The sequence below is a fragment of the Rhinopithecus roxellana genome, chromosome 22 (genome assembly GCF_007565055.1).
Source record: "Rhinopithecus roxellana isolate Shanxi Qingling chromosome 22, ASM756505v1, whole genome shotgun sequence".
Classification (NCBI taxonomy): domain Eukaryota; kingdom Metazoa; phylum Chordata; class Mammalia; order Primates; family Cercopithecidae; genus Rhinopithecus; species Rhinopithecus roxellana.
Genome location: NC_044570.1, coordinates 9,159,759 through 9,179,257, shown reverse-complemented (window position 1 = coordinate 9,179,257; position 19,499 = coordinate 9,159,759). Strand labels below are relative to the sequence as shown.

The following is a 19,499-nucleotide window of genomic DNA, read 5'->3' as shown; positions in this document are numbered from 1 at the left end:
GATATTATCCATAGTCAGACAAAGGAAGAGTAAAATGTGCTTACTCTCTCCTAGATATAGAAATTGAAACAAGAAATTTTAATGTTTTAAAACTTTATCGAGGGAGAGGGGTAAGGGAAGACAGCACAGTAGAAAGTGCTAGGAACGAATCTCCTCCATGAAATAACAATTCTAATGGCAGAACCTGTTTGATGTAACTATTGCAGAACTCTGGAGTCTATTTGATAATTTGTCACTTCCAGGGGAAGGCTTTATTGTTAAATTTCAGTTGATTTCCAGTAATTCAGCTCTTAGCTCTTAGACATACATAGCATGACCACATGACTCAACTCCAACCCTAATTACCGTGGCAAGCAGTCCTACCCATGTTCCTGGAGCAGCTTGCATGTGACATACAGAAGTCAGGAAGGGAAACAAGGACCTTATTATCCAGATATCAGAAATGGGCTGATTGCTGCTTCTAATAAAAGAGGTAAAGGCACAAACTCAATTCACCATTTTTGCAGTATGCCCTGACTGAAATGTATTCTATCTGATGTAAAGATGGCTAAAACCATCTTTAATCTGCTTATTTTTCTTTTTTGTCCTATTGGCTTTCAGACTAGGATTGAAGGGCTAGAACTCCCAAAAGCTAGCTACTACAAATATAGAAGAATTTAGAAAGTCAGCAGATTTGCTGCCCAAGGTAAGGCACATCTTAGAATAGACATGAGAAGACTTTATGTTTATATTTCTGTGAAAGCCAATCCCTGACACCAAGACACCTTGCAACACAACGGGCAAACAATCTGATTTTCAGGATACGCACATTATAATATTCAAATATCCAGCTTTCAACAAGCAACATAAGGCATACCAAGGCATACCAAGAAACAAAAAGAAATGGGTCATTTCAAGGAAAATATAAATAAACAGAAAAAACTCTGAGAAAGATCAGATGGCTGACTTACTAGACAAAGGTATTAAAACAACTGTTAAAAGATGGTTAAAGAGTAAAAGAAACACACGGACAAAGTCAAGAAAATGGTGTGTGAACAAAATATATTTATCAATTAAAAATAGAAAACAGGGTGGGTACACTGGCTCATGCCTGCAATCCTAGCATTTTGGGAGGCCAAGGTTGGGGGATCATCTAAGGTCAGGAGTTTGAGACCAGTCTGGCCAATATAGTGAAACCTGTTCTCTACTAAAAATACAAAAATTGGCTGAGCATGGTGGCAGGTGCCTGTAATCCCAGCTACTCAGGAGACAGAGGAAGGAGAATCACTTGAACCTGGATGGAATAGGTTCAGTGAGCCGAGATCATGCTACTTCACTCCAGACTGGGTGAAAGTTTTTTTTTTTTTGAAACTGTGTCTTGAAATAAATAAATAAAAACAAAAACAAAACATAAAAAGGAACCAAAAAGAAATTCTGAACTGAACTGTATTTTCACCTCAGAGGTAAAAGACTTACTAGAAGGGTTCAAAGGCAGATTTGAGCACACAGAAAAAAGTATCAGAAAAGTTGATGATGGACAAAAATGTATTAAGAAAAAAATATTGAAGAAAAGTAAATAGAGCCTAAGAGACACATGGGACCCCATCAGGTAGACCAACACAGACACTCTGGATTTCCAGAGGGAGGAAGGGAGGGAGGGAAGTAGGGAGGGAGGAAGGGAGGGAATATTTGAAGAAGTAATGGCTGAAAACTTTGAAATTTTGAGAAAATACATGAATATAAACATTCAAAAAGCTCAATGAATTCCAAGTAGAATGAACTCAAAGAAACCTACATCTACACACTACAATCAAACTGGTCAAAGACTAAGAGAGTTAGAAGTCAGAGAGAGAAATGACTTGCCCCACACAAAGCATCTTTATTAAGAATGCTAGCAGATATTTTATCTGAATACTTGGAGGCAAGAAGGAAATAGGTTGATAATCAAAATACTGAAAGAAAAAAAAATCTGTCAACTTTGAATTCTAAATCTGGCAAAATTGTCTTTCCAAATAAGGAAGAAATTAAGATAGTAAACCATCCTCAGATAAATAAAAGCTGAGGGAGTTTATTACCACTAGACTTTCCATGGAAGTTATTACCACTAGACTTTTTATACTTTCCACTAAAAATAGTACTTCAGGTTGAAATGAAAGAGCACTAGAGAGTAAGTAAAAGAAGAAATGAACCCTTATGGCAAAAGTAAATGAAAATGTAAAAAACAGTACTATTTATTTTATTTTTTTTATTTTATAAATGTATTTTATTTTACATTTGTTTAATCCACCTTGGACCTAGCACATCCTAGGGTTTTATACACTGATCAAATTGCTCTGCCAGAGATACTTACATTCAATAGCAGTCTCCTTTCAAACTTATCCATTTTTAAGAAATGGGAGTCTGTTTTTTTAAATTGTATACATGTTTATTTTCATTATAAATTTATTTAAATCACTTTGGACCCAGCATGTCCTTAGGTTTTACCCATTCGTCAAACTGCTCTGCTGTGAGATAGCCAAGTTCAATAGCAGTTTCCTTTAAGGTTGATCCATTTTTGTGTGCTGTCTTAGCAATCTTTGCTGCCTTGTCATACCCTATATGAGGATTGAGAGCTGTCACCAACATTAGAGACTCATTCATCAGCTTCTTGATCCTTTCTGTATTGGCCTGGATTCCCACCACGCAATTTTCTGTAAAGGAAACTGAAGCATCCCCCAGCAGCCTGGCTGAGTGTAACACATTTTTAATCATCATTGGCTTGAAAACATTCAACTCAAAATGTCCATTGCGGCCTCCGACAGTGACAGCAACATGGTTCCCCATGACTTGGGCTGCAACCATGGTCATTGCTTCACACTGAGTAGGGTTCACCTTGCCTGGCATGATACTGCTTCCTGGTTCATTTTCAGGCAAGATCAGTTCTCCCAGACCTGACCGGGGACCAGAACCCAGAAAACGAATATCATTTGCTATCTTCATCAGACTGCAGGCAGTAGTGTTCATGGCTCCACTGAGCTCAACCAGAGCATCATGAGCAGCCAGAGCTTCAAATTTATTTGGAGCAGTGACAAAAGGCAAGCCTGTAAGTGCAGCCACTTTTGCAGCAACGTTTTCTGCAAAGCCAATTCTAGTATTTAAACCTGTACCCACAGCAGTGCCTCCAGCTGCGAGCTCATAGATTCTTGGCATGGCAGCTTTTATTCTTGTCACTGCATATTTTATTTGTTGAACATAACCACTAAATTCCTGCCCAAGAGTAAGTGGAACAGCATCCTGAGTATGAGTATGTCCAGTCTTGATGATCTGCGCAAACTTTGGATTTTGCATCAAGAGCATCATGTAACTTCTGTAGTCCTGGTAACAGTACTTCATGAACTTCTATTGCAGCAGCAATGTGCATTGCTGTGGGGAAAGTATCATTTGAGCTCTGGCTTTTATTAACATGATCACTGGGATGCACAGGTATCTTGCTGCCAAGTTCACCTCCTAACATTTCAATTGCCCTATTGCTAATGACTTCATTTATATTTGTATTTGTCTGAGTTCCTGATCCAGTCTGCCATACCACGAGAGGAAAATGATCATCTGCTGCCTTCATGATTGCATTAGCAATCTTTGGATCAAGACCATAATCCTGGTTTACTTCAGCAGCCGCTCGCTTCAAGATGCCAAAAGCTTTAATAACCGGGGTTGGCATGCGTTCTGTCACACCTCCAATCTTAAAGTTCATCGTAGATCTCACGGTTTGGGCGCCGTAATACTTATCATTTGGCACCTTTAGTTCGCCAAAGGTATCATATTCTATTCGGAAGGAATTTTGGCTTGCCATTCGAGCCGCGTTCGGGGGCCAAAACGAGGGCACGGCCGCCCCACCCAAGCCGGGAGCCGAAGCTGAGGCTGAGGCTGGAGGCCGCACAAGGCGACGCGAGAGCGCGAGGGAGCCGGAATGCTCGGTACATGGTGCTGAGGCAGCCTGGGTAGAATTTCTGGGCCGACAGTACTATTTAACTTTGGTTTTTGACTCCATGTTTTGTTGTCAACATTATTTCAGCATTAACACAAAAAAAAATCCACATTTTTGGACACTCAATTCAGTAGGAAGCAATTTTGTGACATCAATACCTGATAGAATTTAGGTACTGATGAAAGCTATAGGAGCAGAATTTTTGTATGCTATTAAAATGAACCTGCTATAAATTCAAATTATACTGTTATAAATAATTCTTATGACAACTACAAAGAAAATAGTTATAACATACACACAAAAGAAAATTAGAAAAAAAAAAGGCAACTGTTTATTCCCAAAGTCACCTAAACACAAAGACTGTGATGTAGGGAATAAGGAACAAAAAGGTGTAGGGTATAAAAACATAAGTAGCAAATTGGTAGAATAAGTTCTTCCTTGTGATTGATTTTTTAAATGTAAATGAATTAAACTCTCTAATCAAAAGACAGAAATTCATGAATGGTTAAAAACACAAGACAAAACATAACAAAACAGGAACGCAAGTATGTGTTGTCTACAAAATAATTTAGATTTAAAGACCCAAACAGAGGCTTATCTCCAAGATGGCTCACTAGATGCAGCTAGCAAGTGCCACTTCCACAGAGTGACACCGTGATTTTGACTACACCAGCATAATTTGAACATACCTTCTGAGAGAAGACACCAAATGCAGACGAAAAAAATGCAGATGCTTAGGCTGCAGATGGAGAAAGCTGGGGATCCTGCATGCGCTACCTGAATGCTATGGCTGATTTCTGACTCTGAATGGCGGCTGGGGAAGGGATGACTAAGGCACAAGGGGACAGCTCACTCTTCTTGCAGACACCGTGTCTGGGATACCAGGTGTAGGGAATTTCACAGCACCATGGATGTCTGAGGTATCAGGGAGATCTCCCTGGAGATTACACAGTGATGGGGCTGCAGCAAACATAGAAAAAGGAACTTTTTTTTTTTTTTTTTTTTTTTTTTTTGAGGTGGAGTCTCACTCTGTTGACTGGGCTGGAGAACAGTGGTATGATCTCGGCTTACTGCAACTTCCCCATCCCAGGCTCAAGCAATTCCCCTGTCTCAGCCTCACAAGTAGCTGGGATTACAGGTGCCCACTACCACCCCTGGCTAATTTTTGTATTTTTAGTAGAAACAGTGTTTTGCCATGTTGGCCAGGCTGGTCTTGAACTCCTGACCTCAGATGTATCCACCTGCTTTGGCCTCCCAAAGTGCAGGGATTATAGGCGTGAGCCACTGACAGGCCAAAACCAGGAACCTTTGAGCTTGAACCAGTTCGAGCAAAACCCAGCCACAGGTGCCACCTGCTCCAAGGTTGCCCATCTCCCTCTAAGAAGCTGTCCCCAGCTAACCACTGGGAAGAAAGAAGGGCCTGCTTCCCCACAGAACTGGGGCATGTCTGATCTCCAGGCCTTCCTGACTTCTAGCATCTCTCATGGTTCCTGCCTGGCTGGCCCATAAGAATATGTACACAGTGCAGCCTCCCGTGTCCACCCTAGGTGCTTTGCTTCACCTGACTATGCAGCCTGGGAGCCCTTCAGATCCCCCACCACACACAGAAACAAATCCTCAGTGTCTAGAGGAGGGAGCACCAGCAAGACCTCACATCCAGGACTGCTGCCTGTGACTTAGAAATGTTGAGCTTGGATCTGTGCTTGGCACTTGACTAGGGGAGGAGCCCACATTCAGAAAACTGAGAGGGCTGCATGACACAGGTTCACGGGCTGAAGTGGGAACCGCACAGCTGCAAATGCCAGGACAGTGTCTATTTTTAGTGTACTTACAGAAAAGAAACTCTAACCAAAAATTTCATATTCTGACAAACTAAGCTTCACAAATTGGAAAATCTAGAGCAAATGGATAAATGTATGGAGATACACAATCTCACAACATTGAATCAGACAGAAGGGAACCCTAAAGTTGAATCTGTAATAAAGAACCTACCAACCGAAAAATTAAAAACCCTGAACCAGATGAATTCACAGTCAAATTCTACCAGATATACAAAGAACTGGTACCAATCCTACTCCAACTATTCTAAAAACTCAAGGAGGAAAGACTCTCCCCAACTCATTATATGAAACCAACATCACCCTGGTAACCAAAATCTGGCAGAGACATGACAAAGAAAGAAAATTTCAGGCTAATATCCCTGATGAACATAGATGCCAAAAATTCTCAACAAAATACTAGCAAACCAAATTTAGCAGCACATCAAAACATAATTTGTCATAATCAAGTAGGCTTGCTTTCTAGCATATAAGGGTGGTTCAACATATACAAATCAATAAATGTGATTTACCACATAAACAGAATAAAAAACAAAAACCATACAATGATCTTAATGGACATAGCTTTCAGTATAATTCAACCTCCATTCTTTATACAAACACTCAAAAGTATAATAATAATAAATAAGATTATACTATTGATTATAATAGAATAATATATAGTATAAAGAATAATAAAGGGATATACCTCAGAATTATAAGAACCATTTATAAAAAGCAAATAGCCAACATCAAAAGAATGGACAGAGCTGGAAACATTCCCCTTGAGAACTGGCACAAGACAAGGATACCCTCTCTCACAACTGCTATTCAACAAAGTACTGAAAATGCTAGCCAGAGCAATCAGGCAAGAGAAAGAAGTAGACATCCAAGTAAGAAACAAAGTCAAACTATCCCTCTTCACAAGCGATATGATTATATACCTAGGACATCCTAAACACTCTGTGAAAAACTTCCTAGAACTTATAAATGATTTTAGTAAAGTTTCAGGATACAAATTCAATGTAAAAAATCAATAGCATTTATAACACCAACAATATCTAGTCTTAGAGTGAAATTGAAAACAGAATCCCCATTACACAATAGCCACAAAGAAAATGAAATACCTAGGAATACAGCTAATGAGGGAAGTGAAAGATGGCTACAAGGAAACTACAAAACATCATTGAATCATAGATGACACAAACATAGGAAAATACATCTTATGCTCATGGATTGGAAGACTCAATATCATAAAAATGGCCATACTGTTCAAAGCAATTTATAGATCCAATGCTATTTTTAAACAAATTACCAGGGTTATTCCTCACAGAATGACAGAAAACTATTCTAAAATTCATACGGAAGCAAAAAAGAGCCCAAATAGCCAACGCAATCCTAAGCAAAAAGAACAAAGCTAGAGACATTACACTACCCGACTTTGAACTACACTATAAAGCCACAGTAACCAAAAAACTTGGTAGTGTTACAAAAATGTACACATAGATGAAGGGAACAACTCAGAAATAAAGCTGCACACCTACAACCTCCTGATGTTTGACAGGGCCAATCAAAATAAGCAAGGGGGAAAAGACTCCCTATTCAATAAATATCGCTGGGATAACTGGCTGGCCATATGCAGAAGATTGAAGCTGGATCCTTACTTTTCACCATATACAAAAATAACTCTAAATGAATAAAGATTTAAGTGTAAGAATTATACTTTTACAAATTCTGGAAGGCAACCTAGGAAATCATCTTCTCAATATCACCCTTGGCAAATAATTTTTGTTAAATCCCCAAAAGAAATTGAAACAGAAACAAAAAAAAAAAAAAACAAGTGAAAACTAACTAAACTAAAGAGCTTCTGCATACCCAAAGAAATTATTGGTTGGGCACGGTGGCTCATGCCTGTAATCCCAGCACTCTGGGAGGCAAAGGTGTGGGTGAATCACCTGAGGTCAGGAGTTCAAGACCAGCATGGCTAAAGTGGTGAAACTCTACTAAAAATACATTTTTAAAAAATTGTTCTGATCTGGTGACTAACAACTGTAATCTCAGTTGCTCAGGAGGGTGAGGTATGAGAATTGCCTGAACCCAGGAGGTGGACGTTGCAGTGAGTTGACATTGTATCACTGCACTCCAGCCTGGGCAATAGAGCAAGATTCCATCTCAAAAAAAGAAAGGAAAGAGAGAGAGAGAGGTGGGGGAGAAGGAGGGAGGGAGGGAGACAGGAAGGAAGGGAGGAAGGGAGGGAGACCACAGAATGAAAGAAGATATTCACAAACTATGCATCTGACAAGGACCTAATGTCTAGAATCTATAGGGATCTTAAACAAATTAACAAGGCCGGGCGCGGTGGCTCAAGCCTGTAATCCCAGCAGTTTGGGAGGCCGAGACGGGCGGATCACGAGGTCAGGAGATCGAGACCATCCTGGCTAACACGGTGAAACCCCGTCTCTACTAAAAAATACAAAAAACTAGCCGGGCGAGGTGGCGGGCGCCTGTAGTCCCAGCTACTCGGGAGGCTGAGGCAGGAGAATGGCGTAAACCCGGGAGGCGGAGCTTGCAGTGAGCCGAGATCGCGCCACTGCACTCCAGCCTGGGCGACAGCCAGACTCCGCCTCAAAAAAAAAAACAAAAAAAAAACCACAAACAAACAAACAAACAAAAAACAAATTAACAAGCAAAAAACCAAATAACTCCATTAACAAAATGGGCAAAGCATATAAACAGACATTTCTCAAGAGAAGACATACGATTGCCACCAAACATATGAAAGAATGAAATGGAAATCAAATCAAAACCACAATAACATACCAATTCACATCAGTCAGAATGTTTAAGATAATAAACAACTATGCTGATGAGGATGTGGAGAAAAGGGAATGCTTATACACTGTTGGTGGGAATATACATTAAATTACTCCAGTCACAGTGAAAAGCAGTTTAAAGACTTCTCAAAGACTTAAAACAGATCTACCATTTGACCCATCCATCCCATTATTAGGTGTATACCATAGGGAAAAAAAAGCATTCTACCAAAAAGACACACACATGAGTATTTTCTTTACTGCACTAGTCACAATGGTAAAGACATGAAATCTACTCAGGTGCTCATCAACAGTAAATTTGAAAATTAAATCAATCAATCAATCAATCAATCAATAAACTGGGTTACATCTTTACGAGGGAATACCACACAGCCATAAAACAAATGAAATCTTGTCCTTTCAGCACCATGGTTGGTGCAGGAGGCCATAATCCTAAGTGAAGTAGGAACACAGGAACAGAAAACTAAATACTGCAAGTTCTTACTGATAAATTGGAGGTACATATTGAATATGCATGGACATAAAGATGGGAAAAAAGACACTGGGGACTGGTGCAAGGGGAAGAGAGGAAATAGCAAAAAGACCAGTCTGCCTTTTGGGTATTCCAGTCATTATCTGGATGACAGCATCATCTGAACCCCAAACTTCAATATCACATGATACACCCATGTAACAAACTTGCAAATATACTCTTCAGTCTAAAAACTGAAATTCAGATGAATAAACAAAATTTATAGAATTTAAATTTTTTTAAAACTGGTGGCTTTATAAAACTACTTATCAGGATCAATCAGAACAAAAGGTAATGATATTCCATTATATAAAATCATTGATGAAGATTGTGTTATTATTATTTGAAACATTATTGATCCTTTATTGAAATGTTTTGTTTTACCAATATAAGAATTCATTTCTTTTAATCTATCATTTACAATAATTTGATAAAAAGTATATTTTTATAAACTATACGGAAACATAAAAATTAAACAAGTTGCTCATAAATAACTTAGGTAAACAACAAAATTTAGGCTGAATTGAAAAAAATTATTTGAAATTAATGAAAATAGAGACAACTTACCAAAACCTTTGGGATGTCACTAAAGCAGTATAAAACTTACCGAGGAAAATTTATAGTGCTAGATTGAAAAGAAGAGAGAGAAGTTCCAAATAAGCACAATCAGAAATGAAAAAGATGACATCAAAACTGATCACAGAGAAACACAAAAGATCCCCAGAGAATCTTATGAACACTTCCATGCATACAAATTAGAAAATCTAAAGAAAATGGGTAGATTCCTGGAAACACAATCCTCCTGATATTGAATCATTGCACTGCATGAAGAAAGTAAAGCAAAAATCTAAATAGACCAATGAACAACAGTTCAGAAAGTGAATCAGTCAAAAAAAAACCTGTCAAGTTAAAAGACCAACCAAATTCTACTAGATGTACAAAGAAGAAATGATACAAATCCTACTGAAACTTTTCCAAAATATTGACAATGAGGGAGTTTTTCCCTAACTTATTCTATGAAGCCAGTATCAGCTTGATAGCAAAATCTGGCAGAGGCAGAAAAAAAGAAAATTACAAGCCAATATCTCTGATGAACACAGATGCAAAAATCCTCAACAAAATACTAGCATATCAAATTTAGCAGCACATGAAAAAGTTAACTTATCTCAAGCAAATAGTCTTTATTGCTGGGATGCAAGTTTGGTTCAATATATGCAATAAATACATAATAAATGTGATTCACCACATGAAACAGAATCAAAAACAAAAATCATATAGTTATTTTGCTTGACCCCAGGAGTTTGAAACCAGCCCTGACAACATAGTTGAACCCCATTTCTACAAAAAATGCAAAAACTAGTTAGGCATGGTGGCATATACCTGTAGTCCCAACTACTTGGCAGCCTGGGATGGGAAGATCATTTGAGACTAGAAGATTGAAGCTACAGTGAGACATGATTGTGACACTGCACTCCAGCCTGGGCAACAGACCAAGATCATGTCTCAAACAAACAAAGCAATCATATGATCTCTACAGATGGAGAAAAAACTTTCGGTATAATCCAACATCACTTCATGATAAAACTGTTGACACAGTAGGCATTCAAGAAACATTTTCAAAATAGCAAGAGCCATCTGTACGGTATACACAGACCACATCATAATAAATGAGCAAAAGCTGAAACGACTCCGGTTGAGAACTAGAGCAAGAAAATGATGCCCACTCCTAGCATGCCTATTTAACTTACTAACAGACATCCTAGCCAGCGCAATCAGCCAGGAGAAAGATGTAATAGTCATCCCAATAAGAAAAGAAGTCAAACTACCTCTCTTTGCCAGTGATATGATTTCTTTACCTAGAAAACCCTCAGGACTTCACCAAAAGACTCCTGGTACTGAAAACCAAAGTTTTCAGTAAAGTTTTCAGATACAAAACCAATGTATAGAAATTAGTATTTTTTTTTACTATTTTTAAATACCAATAAACATTATAGCTGAGAACTAATCAAGAACACAATCCTATTTACAGTAGCCACAAAGAAAATGAAATATGTAGGAATATAACCAAGGAGGTAAAAGATCTGTATAAAGAGAACCACAAAACAGAACTGGAAAAATCTATTCTACAATTCATTTGGAATAAAAAAGAGTCTGAATAGCCAAAGAAATCCTAAGCAGAAAGAACAAAGCCAGAGACATCACATTGCCCAACTTCAGCAATACCAGAAGGTCACAATAATCAAAATAGCATGGTACTGCTACAAAAACAGACACATACAGCAGTGGAACAAAAAAGACAACCCAGAAATAAAGCTGCACACCTACAACCATCTGATCTTGGACAAAATCAGTAAAAATAAGCAAAGGGGAAAGGACTCCCTATTCAATAAATTGTGCTGGAATAACTGGCCAGCAGTATGCAGAAGAATGGCACTGGACTCCCACCTCTCATCATATACGAGAACTAACTAAAGATGAATTAAAGATTTGAGTGTAACACTTCAAGCTATAAAAATTCTAGGAGATGGCCGGGCGCGGTGGCTCAAGCCTGTAATCCCAGCACTTTGGGGGGCCGAGACGGGCGGATCACGAGGTCAGGAGATCGAGACCATCCTGGCTAACACGGTGAAACCCCGTCTCTACTAAAAATACAAAAAACTAGCTGGGCGAGGTGGCGGGCATCTGTAGTCCCAGCTACTCGGGAGGCTGAGGCAGGAGAATGGCCTAAAACCCGGGAGGCGGAGCATGCAGTGAGCTGAGATCCGGCCACTGCACTCCAGCCCGGGCGACAGAGCAAGACTCCGTCTCAAAAAAAAAAAAAAAAATTCTAGGAGATAACCTAGGAAATGCCCTTCTTGATGTATGCTTTGATAAAGAATTTATGGCTAAGACCCCAAAAGCAATTGCAGCAAAAAATTGACAAGTAGAGTATAATTAAACAACTTATGCACAGCAAAAGAAATTTTCAAGGAGTAAACAGACAACGTAGAGAATTGTAGAAAATATCTGGAAACTATGCAACTGACAAAAGTTTAATATCTAGAATTTACAAGGAAGTTACACAAATCAACAAGCACAAAAAACAAAAAAATCCAATTTAAAAAGTGGGCAAAGGACATGAACAGACCCTTCTCAAAGAATGCACAACTAGCCAACAAACATGACAAGATACTCAACATAACTAATCATCAGAGAACAAAAACAGGAAAGAGAGAAGAAGGGGAAAAAACCCCACAATAAGATACCATCTAACACTAGTCAGAATGGTTATTATTAAAAAGTAAAAAAAAAAAAAAAAAAAAAAAAAAAGTCGGGCACAGTGACTCATGCCTATAGTCCTAGCATTCTGGGGGGCCAAGGCGTGTGGATCACCTGAGGTCAGGAATTCAAGACCAGCCTGGCCAACATGGTGAAACCCCACATCTACTAAAAATACAAAATTAGCCAGGCATGTGGTGTGTGCCTGTAATCTCATCTACTCTGGAAGCTGAGGAAGAAGAATCACTTAGAAACTGGGAGGCAGAGGTTACAGTGAGCCAAGATCATGCCACTGAACTCCAGCCTGGGCAACAAAGAAAGACTCTGTCTTAAAAAAGAAAAAAAAAAGTGAAAAAATAACAGATGCAGTGGGCATTGTGGCTCCCACCTGTAATCCCAGCCCTTTGAGAGGCCAAGGCAGGCGGATCAACTGAGGTCAGGAGTTCAAGACTAGCCTGGCCAACATGGCAAAAATCCATCTCTACTAAAAAATTAGCCAGGCCTGGTGGCACATGCCTGTAATCCCAGCTACTCGGGAGGCTGAAGCAGGAGAATAGCTTGAACCTGGAAGGTGGAAGCTGCAGTGAGACGACATTGTACCACAGCACTCCAGCCTGGGCAACAGAGTGAGACTCAGACTCAAAAAAATACCAAACAGATGCTGGAAACACTGCCAAGAAACAGTAACACTTACCCACTGTTGGTGAGAGTGCAAAATAGTTTAACCACTGTGGAAAGCAGTTTGGAAGTTTCTCAAAGATTTTAAGTTTCTTAAAATAGAACTACCAGTTGGCCCAGCAATCTCAGTACTGGGTATACATCCAAAGAAAAATAATTCATTCTATCAAAAAGACACATGTACCTGCATATTTATTGCAAGCTACTCACAATAGCAAAGTAATGGAGTCAACCTAGGTGTCTATCAAGATTGATATCAGGGTTGGACATGAAAATTGTTACACATATACCATGGAATACTATGCAGTCATAAAAAGAATGAAATCATGTCATTTGTAGCAACATGGATGGAGCTACAGGCCATTATTCTAAGCAAATAGACACAGAAACAGAAAACTAAAGACCACACGTTCTCACTTATAAGTGGGGCCTAATACACATGAGTATATGAATACACGTGAACACAAAGAAGGGAACAATAGACCCTAGGGCCTACCTAAGGATGAAATGTGGGAGAAAGAGGACTTAAAAACTACATATTGGGTACTATGCTCATTAAGTGGGTAACCAAATAATCTGTACACCAAATCACCGTTACACACAATTTACCTATGTATATAGCAAACCCACTCATGCACCCTATGAATCTAAAATTAAAGTTGGAAGGAAAAATGAATAAATAAATTCCTGGAACTATCCAATCAATCAGATTGAATCCTGAGGAAACAGAAATTTGAGTAGAACAAAAATGAGTAAGGATACTGAATCAGTAATAATAATAATTCAAAAAATCAATCAAAGGAAGGTCCAGCACTTAAAAATGGCACTCCTATTAAATTCTATCTAATTTTTTTTATATCTAAACTATTCTTCTCGAAGGTTTTCAAAAACTTGAAGAACAGTGGATACTTCAAAACTCGTTTTAAGAGGCTATGATTACATTGATACCAACCTAGATAAAAACACTACAAAAAAAATTACAGGCCCATATTCTTGATGAGCACAGATACAAAATCTTTCAAAAATATACCAGCAAACATAATACAACATGTCAAAAAAAGAATCAAGCTCTGTAAAATATTTGAGGAGATTTATTCTGAGGCAAATATGAGTGATGATGGCCCATGACATAGCCCTCAGGAGAACCTAAGTGTATACGCCACAAAGTGGTTGCATTTTAGGAAGACATAGACATCAGTCAGTACACTTAGGATATACACTGGTTGAGCCCAGAAAGGTAGGACAAGTTGCAGTGGGTGGGAGCTTCTAGGTTATAGGTAGATTTAAAATTTTTCTGATTGGCAATTGGTTGAAATGGTTATTATCAGTAGAAATGAATATCTGCATTATGATACGTGGTTATGGAGACCAGTTTTATTGTGCAGATGAAGTGTCTAGGTAGCAGACTTCAGAGAGAATAAATTGTAAATGTTTCTTCCCAGACTTAAGGTCTGTGTTGATGTTAATGCTGGAGGGGTAGAATGAGGCATGCCCAACCCCACTTCACATCATGGCATGAACCAGTCTTTCAAATTAAATTTTAGAGTACCCTGGCCAAATCCGACGTCCATTCAGATGGTTGGGGAGGATGTCTCAGAATTTTATTTTTGGTTTACAAACAGTACATTAAAATATCATATACCATGACTAAGCGTGATTATAGGAGATTTTAACATAGCCTTATTGATAAAGTGATACATTAACAGAAAAAATAAATACAACATGATTATTTCCAAACATGCAGAAAGAAATTCTGACAATACTCACCATCCTTTTATAATTAAAGAAACTTTCAACAAGTTATGTATAGACAGATTGTAGCTCAACACAATAAACACCATTTATGAGAGGCCCACAGTCAACATCATACTCATTGGTGAAAGATTAAAAGCTTTTTTCTCTAAGATCAGAAACAAAACAAAACAAGGATGCCCGCTTGCACCACTTTTATTCAACATTGTACTGGAAGTTCTAGCCAGAGAATTAGTTAAGAGAACAAAAGTTATCAAGTAGGTAAAGAAGCAGTTAAATTGTCTTTGTTTGCAGGTGATATGATCTTAAGCAGAGAACCCTAAAATCTTCACCATAAACTTTAAGAACTAAGAAACAAATCTGGTAAAGTTGCAAGCTAAAAAATTAATATACTAAAATAAGTTGCATTTTTTTTTTTTTTTTTTTTTTTTTTTTTTTTTTTTTTTTTTTTGAGACGGAGTCTCGCTCTGTCGCCCGGGCTGGAGTGCAGTGGCCGGATCTCAGCTCACTGCAAGCTCCGCCTCCCGGGTTTACGCCATTCTCCTGCCTCAGCCTCCCGAGTAGCTGGGACTACAGGCGCCCGCCACCTCACCCGGCTAGTTTTTTGTATTTTTTAGTAGAGACGGGGTTTCACCATGTTAGCCAGGATGGTCTCGATCTTCTGACCTCGTGATCCGCCCGTCTCGGCCTCCCAAAGAGCTGGGATTACAGGCTTGAGCCACCGCGCCCGGCCTAAGTTGCATTTTTATATACTAATCATGAACCCTTAAAAATCAAGGAAACAAACACATTTAAAGTAGTTACAAAAATTAAAATATGTAGAATAAACAAGAGTGTAAAAGAGCTGAAAACTGAAAACAATGAAATGAAATGAAGAAAACACAAAATCATGGAAAGACACCTGAAATGTCTATGGCAAACTGTATGACAGTTTCTCAAAAAAGTAAAAATAAAATTACCATGTAGTCCAATAATTCTACTTCTGGGTACATATCCAAAGGAACACAAATCAGTATGTCAAAGACACATCTACACTCCCATGTTTACTGCAGAGCTATTCACAATAATCAATTATGGAATTAACCTAAATGTTCCCAAGTAAATTAATGGATAAAGAAAATCTGGCATATGTATACATAATAGAATACTATTTATCCCTAAAAACAACAAAATTCTGTCATTTATTGCAACATGGATGAGCCAGAGGATACTATGTTAGTGAAATAAAACTAGCACAGAGAGATACATACTAGGTGCTCTCAATAGTATGTAAAGGTTAAAAAATTTAATTTCACAGAAGTACACGATAAAATGGTAGTTACTAGAGGCAATAAGGATAGAGGAGAGTAGAATATGGAGATATTAGTTAACTGGTTAGTTAACTGTGTAAATTACAGCTAGATAGGCGAAATAAACTCTAGTGTTCTGTAGCACCACAGTGACTACAGTTAACACTAATTGGCCGGGCGCGGTGTCTCACACCTGTAATCCCAGCACTTTGGGAGGCCGAGACAGGCGGATCACGAGGTCAGGAGATCCAGACCATCCTGGCTAACACGGTGAAACCCCGTCTCTACTAAAAAATACAAAAAGCTAGCCAGGCGAGGTGGCGGGCGCCTGTAGTCCCAGCTACTCGGGGAGAATGGCGTGAACCCGGGAGGTGGAGTTTGCAGTGAGCGGAGATCCGGCCACTGCACTCCAGCCCGGGCGACAGAGCGAGACTCCGTCTCAAAAAAAAAAAAAAAAAAAAAAAAAAAAAAAAAAAAACACTAATTTATTGTATATTTTAAAATATTTAGAAAAGAAGATTCTTAATATTCCCAACACCAATAAATGAACAGTGTTTTAGGGATGGATATGCTAACACCCTGATTTAATCATTACACATTGCATGCATGTATCAAAATATCAGGATATACCCCATACACATACACAATTATTATGTGTCTGTACATTTTCAAAAGCCACTCAGAAAAAAACAGTCCACATGGGAAAATAAACACATTTGTTTCTATATTTAAACAACAACAACAAAAAGAAAATTGCTAAGGAAGCAGATCTTAACTCTTCCCACTACAAAAAAATTATGTGAGGTAAAATATATATGCAAATTAGCTCAATCTAGCAATTCCACCATGTATGCATATATCAAAACATCATGCTGTAGACTATAAAGATATACAATTTTTACTTGTCAATAAAAAATAAAACATAACGTTGGGTGAGGTGACTCACACCTACAATCTCAGCACTTTGGGAGGCTGCAGCAAGCAGATTGCTTAAATCTAGAAGTTCAAGACTAGCTTGGGCAACATGGCAAAACCCCATCACTACAAAAATAGAAAACATTGGCCAGGCATGATGGCACCTGCCTATGGTCCCAGGCACTTGGAAGGCTTGAGTCCAGGAAGGATAGGTTGCAGTGAGATGAGATCATGGCACTGCACACCAGTCTGAGTGACAGAGGAGACCCTGTCTCAAAAATAAAATACAATTTTTAAAAAAGAAAAACATATAAACCTTTAATAGGTACAAGTGTGCAACATTTTAAAGTAACAAACTTTTCTTTAAGTTTCTAATACTACCTTTTATCATGAACATAAAAATATGGAAAATTCTAAAAGTATACTGATTGATTTTTCTGCCTATTAATATGACCTTTAAAAATAAACTTACTGATAAGACAAAAATTTGTTTTTCTCTTTTTTCTTTATAAGATAAAAATTTAAATACAGAAATTACCTCTAATGGAATTATATTCTCAGTGTGTGACTTTATTCTGAAATTCACAATAGGCCACTGAAATAAATCATCTATAACAGTTAACGTCTAGTATTTTAAGACGGTAAGAAATCTACACAGACATTTAATTCCAAGGCCTATAGGCATATGAAAAAAATCTCAATGTCTGTAATCATCGGAAAAACGCACATTAAAACCACTGCAAGATATCATTTTACACCTTTTAGTATGGCTATTATCAAAAGGTCGAATGATACCAAGTGTCGGCATGGATGTGAACAAAAAGATGCCTGTACAGCCTTGGAAAAGCACAGGTAAAAGATCCCTGTACAGCCATTTTGGCAAACATAAATTCATGCAGCCATTTGGAGGTTCTTCCAAAAACTACAATTAGAATGAAAACATGATCTAATAATATCACTTCTGGGGATATATCCAAAGAACCTAAAACCAAAATGTTGAAGAGATTTCTGCATCTCTTGTTTATTCAAAATTATTCTCAATAGGCAATAATGGAGGTAAATTAACTATGTGTTGGAGGGTGAATTAATAAAGAAAATGTAGTATATATACATGATTGGATACTATTCTGCAATTTTTTAAAAAATAGAAAATCCTATCATTTGCAACAACATGTATTGAATTGAATAGCACTGTGCTAATTGAAACAAGCCCAACAGAAATGATGTCACCAAAATGGCGGAAAAGAAGTTATCTGGTTTATTCTCCCCTACAGAAAATCAAAAACAACTAACCATTAACAATATTATCATTCAGAATATTTTAAAACTCAAAACTAATGTTATCATAATCCCTAGAATCATAGAGAAGTGAAAAACCACAACCCAGTGATAAGGGAAATAAACCTCTCTAACTGTAACAGTGTTCCCCAGGCTGCCAGACTCTGCAGAACAGTACCCCAGGCTTACATTTTTAACCCTCAAAAAAGTGAGGTGAAGGCAGACAGCTGGCATTCTTATCATCCTGGGTTCCTTTTCAGTGAAACCCTTTTTGCCTCAATCCATAAGAAATACTGCAAGGGCCAATAAAATGTAAATTCCTGAAATTTGCTAGAGACAAATGTGGAAGTAGGACTAGCAACAACCAGAGAACCAAACTTAGTGGTTGCATCCTTTTTGGTTACTTAAAATTTTGCAAACTTGCAACCCAAATCAGAGAGTCTGTTCAGCAGTGAAACACTGTAGAAGGTATATTTCATAGGATTTCTGAGCAAAATACACAGTCAGACTACCTCTACAGTTGGGGCATCCCCTTGTGACCCGCAGGCCAACTGAAATGGGCAGGACTCCAAACAGAAGCTCTGTGAGAGCTTTGGCAAATGTGGGTTTAAGCTGCCAGTTACTGTTGTAAAGAAGACAGCAATCTGGGCCAGGCATGGTGAGTCATGCCTGTAATCCTAGCACTTTGGGAGGTTGAGGCAGGTGGATCACCTGAGGTCAGGAGTTGGAGACCAGCCTGACCAACGTGGTGAAACCCTGTGTCTACTAAAAAAAAAAAAAAAAAAAAAAAAAAAAAAAAAAAAAAAAAACCAAAAATTAGCTTGGTGTAGTGGTGGGCACCTGTAATCCTAGTTACTCAGAAGGCTGAGATGGGAGAATTGCTTGAACCTGGGAGGCGGAGGTTGCAGTGAGTCAAGAGCATGCCATTGAACTCCAGGCTGGGCAAGGCTCTGTCTCAAAAAAAAAAAAAAGACAGCAATCTGGTCTGACACAGTGGCTCATGCCTCTAATCCCAGCACTTTGGGAGGCCAAGGCGGGCTCATCACTTGGGCACAGGAGTTCAAAACCAGCCTCCCTAACATGGCCAAACTCATGTCTACTATATATATATATATATATATATATATATATATATATATATATATATATATATATACATACACACAAAAATTCATCAGGTGTGGTGGTGTCCACCAGTAGACCCAGCTACTCAGGATGCTGAGG

General features: G+C 38.3%; 1 pseudogene across 1 annotated transcript; it reads right to left on the bottom strand.

Moving 5' to 3' along the window:
- Nucleotides 1-2,382: 2,382 nt before the first annotated feature.
- On the bottom strand, nt 2,383-3,938 carry LOC104657056 (annotated as a pseudogene). The gene has a single exon (XR_747225.2). The product of XR_747225.2 is annotated as a fumarate hydratase, mitochondrial-like (transcript).
- Nucleotides 3,939-19,499: the final 15,561 nt, after the last annotated feature.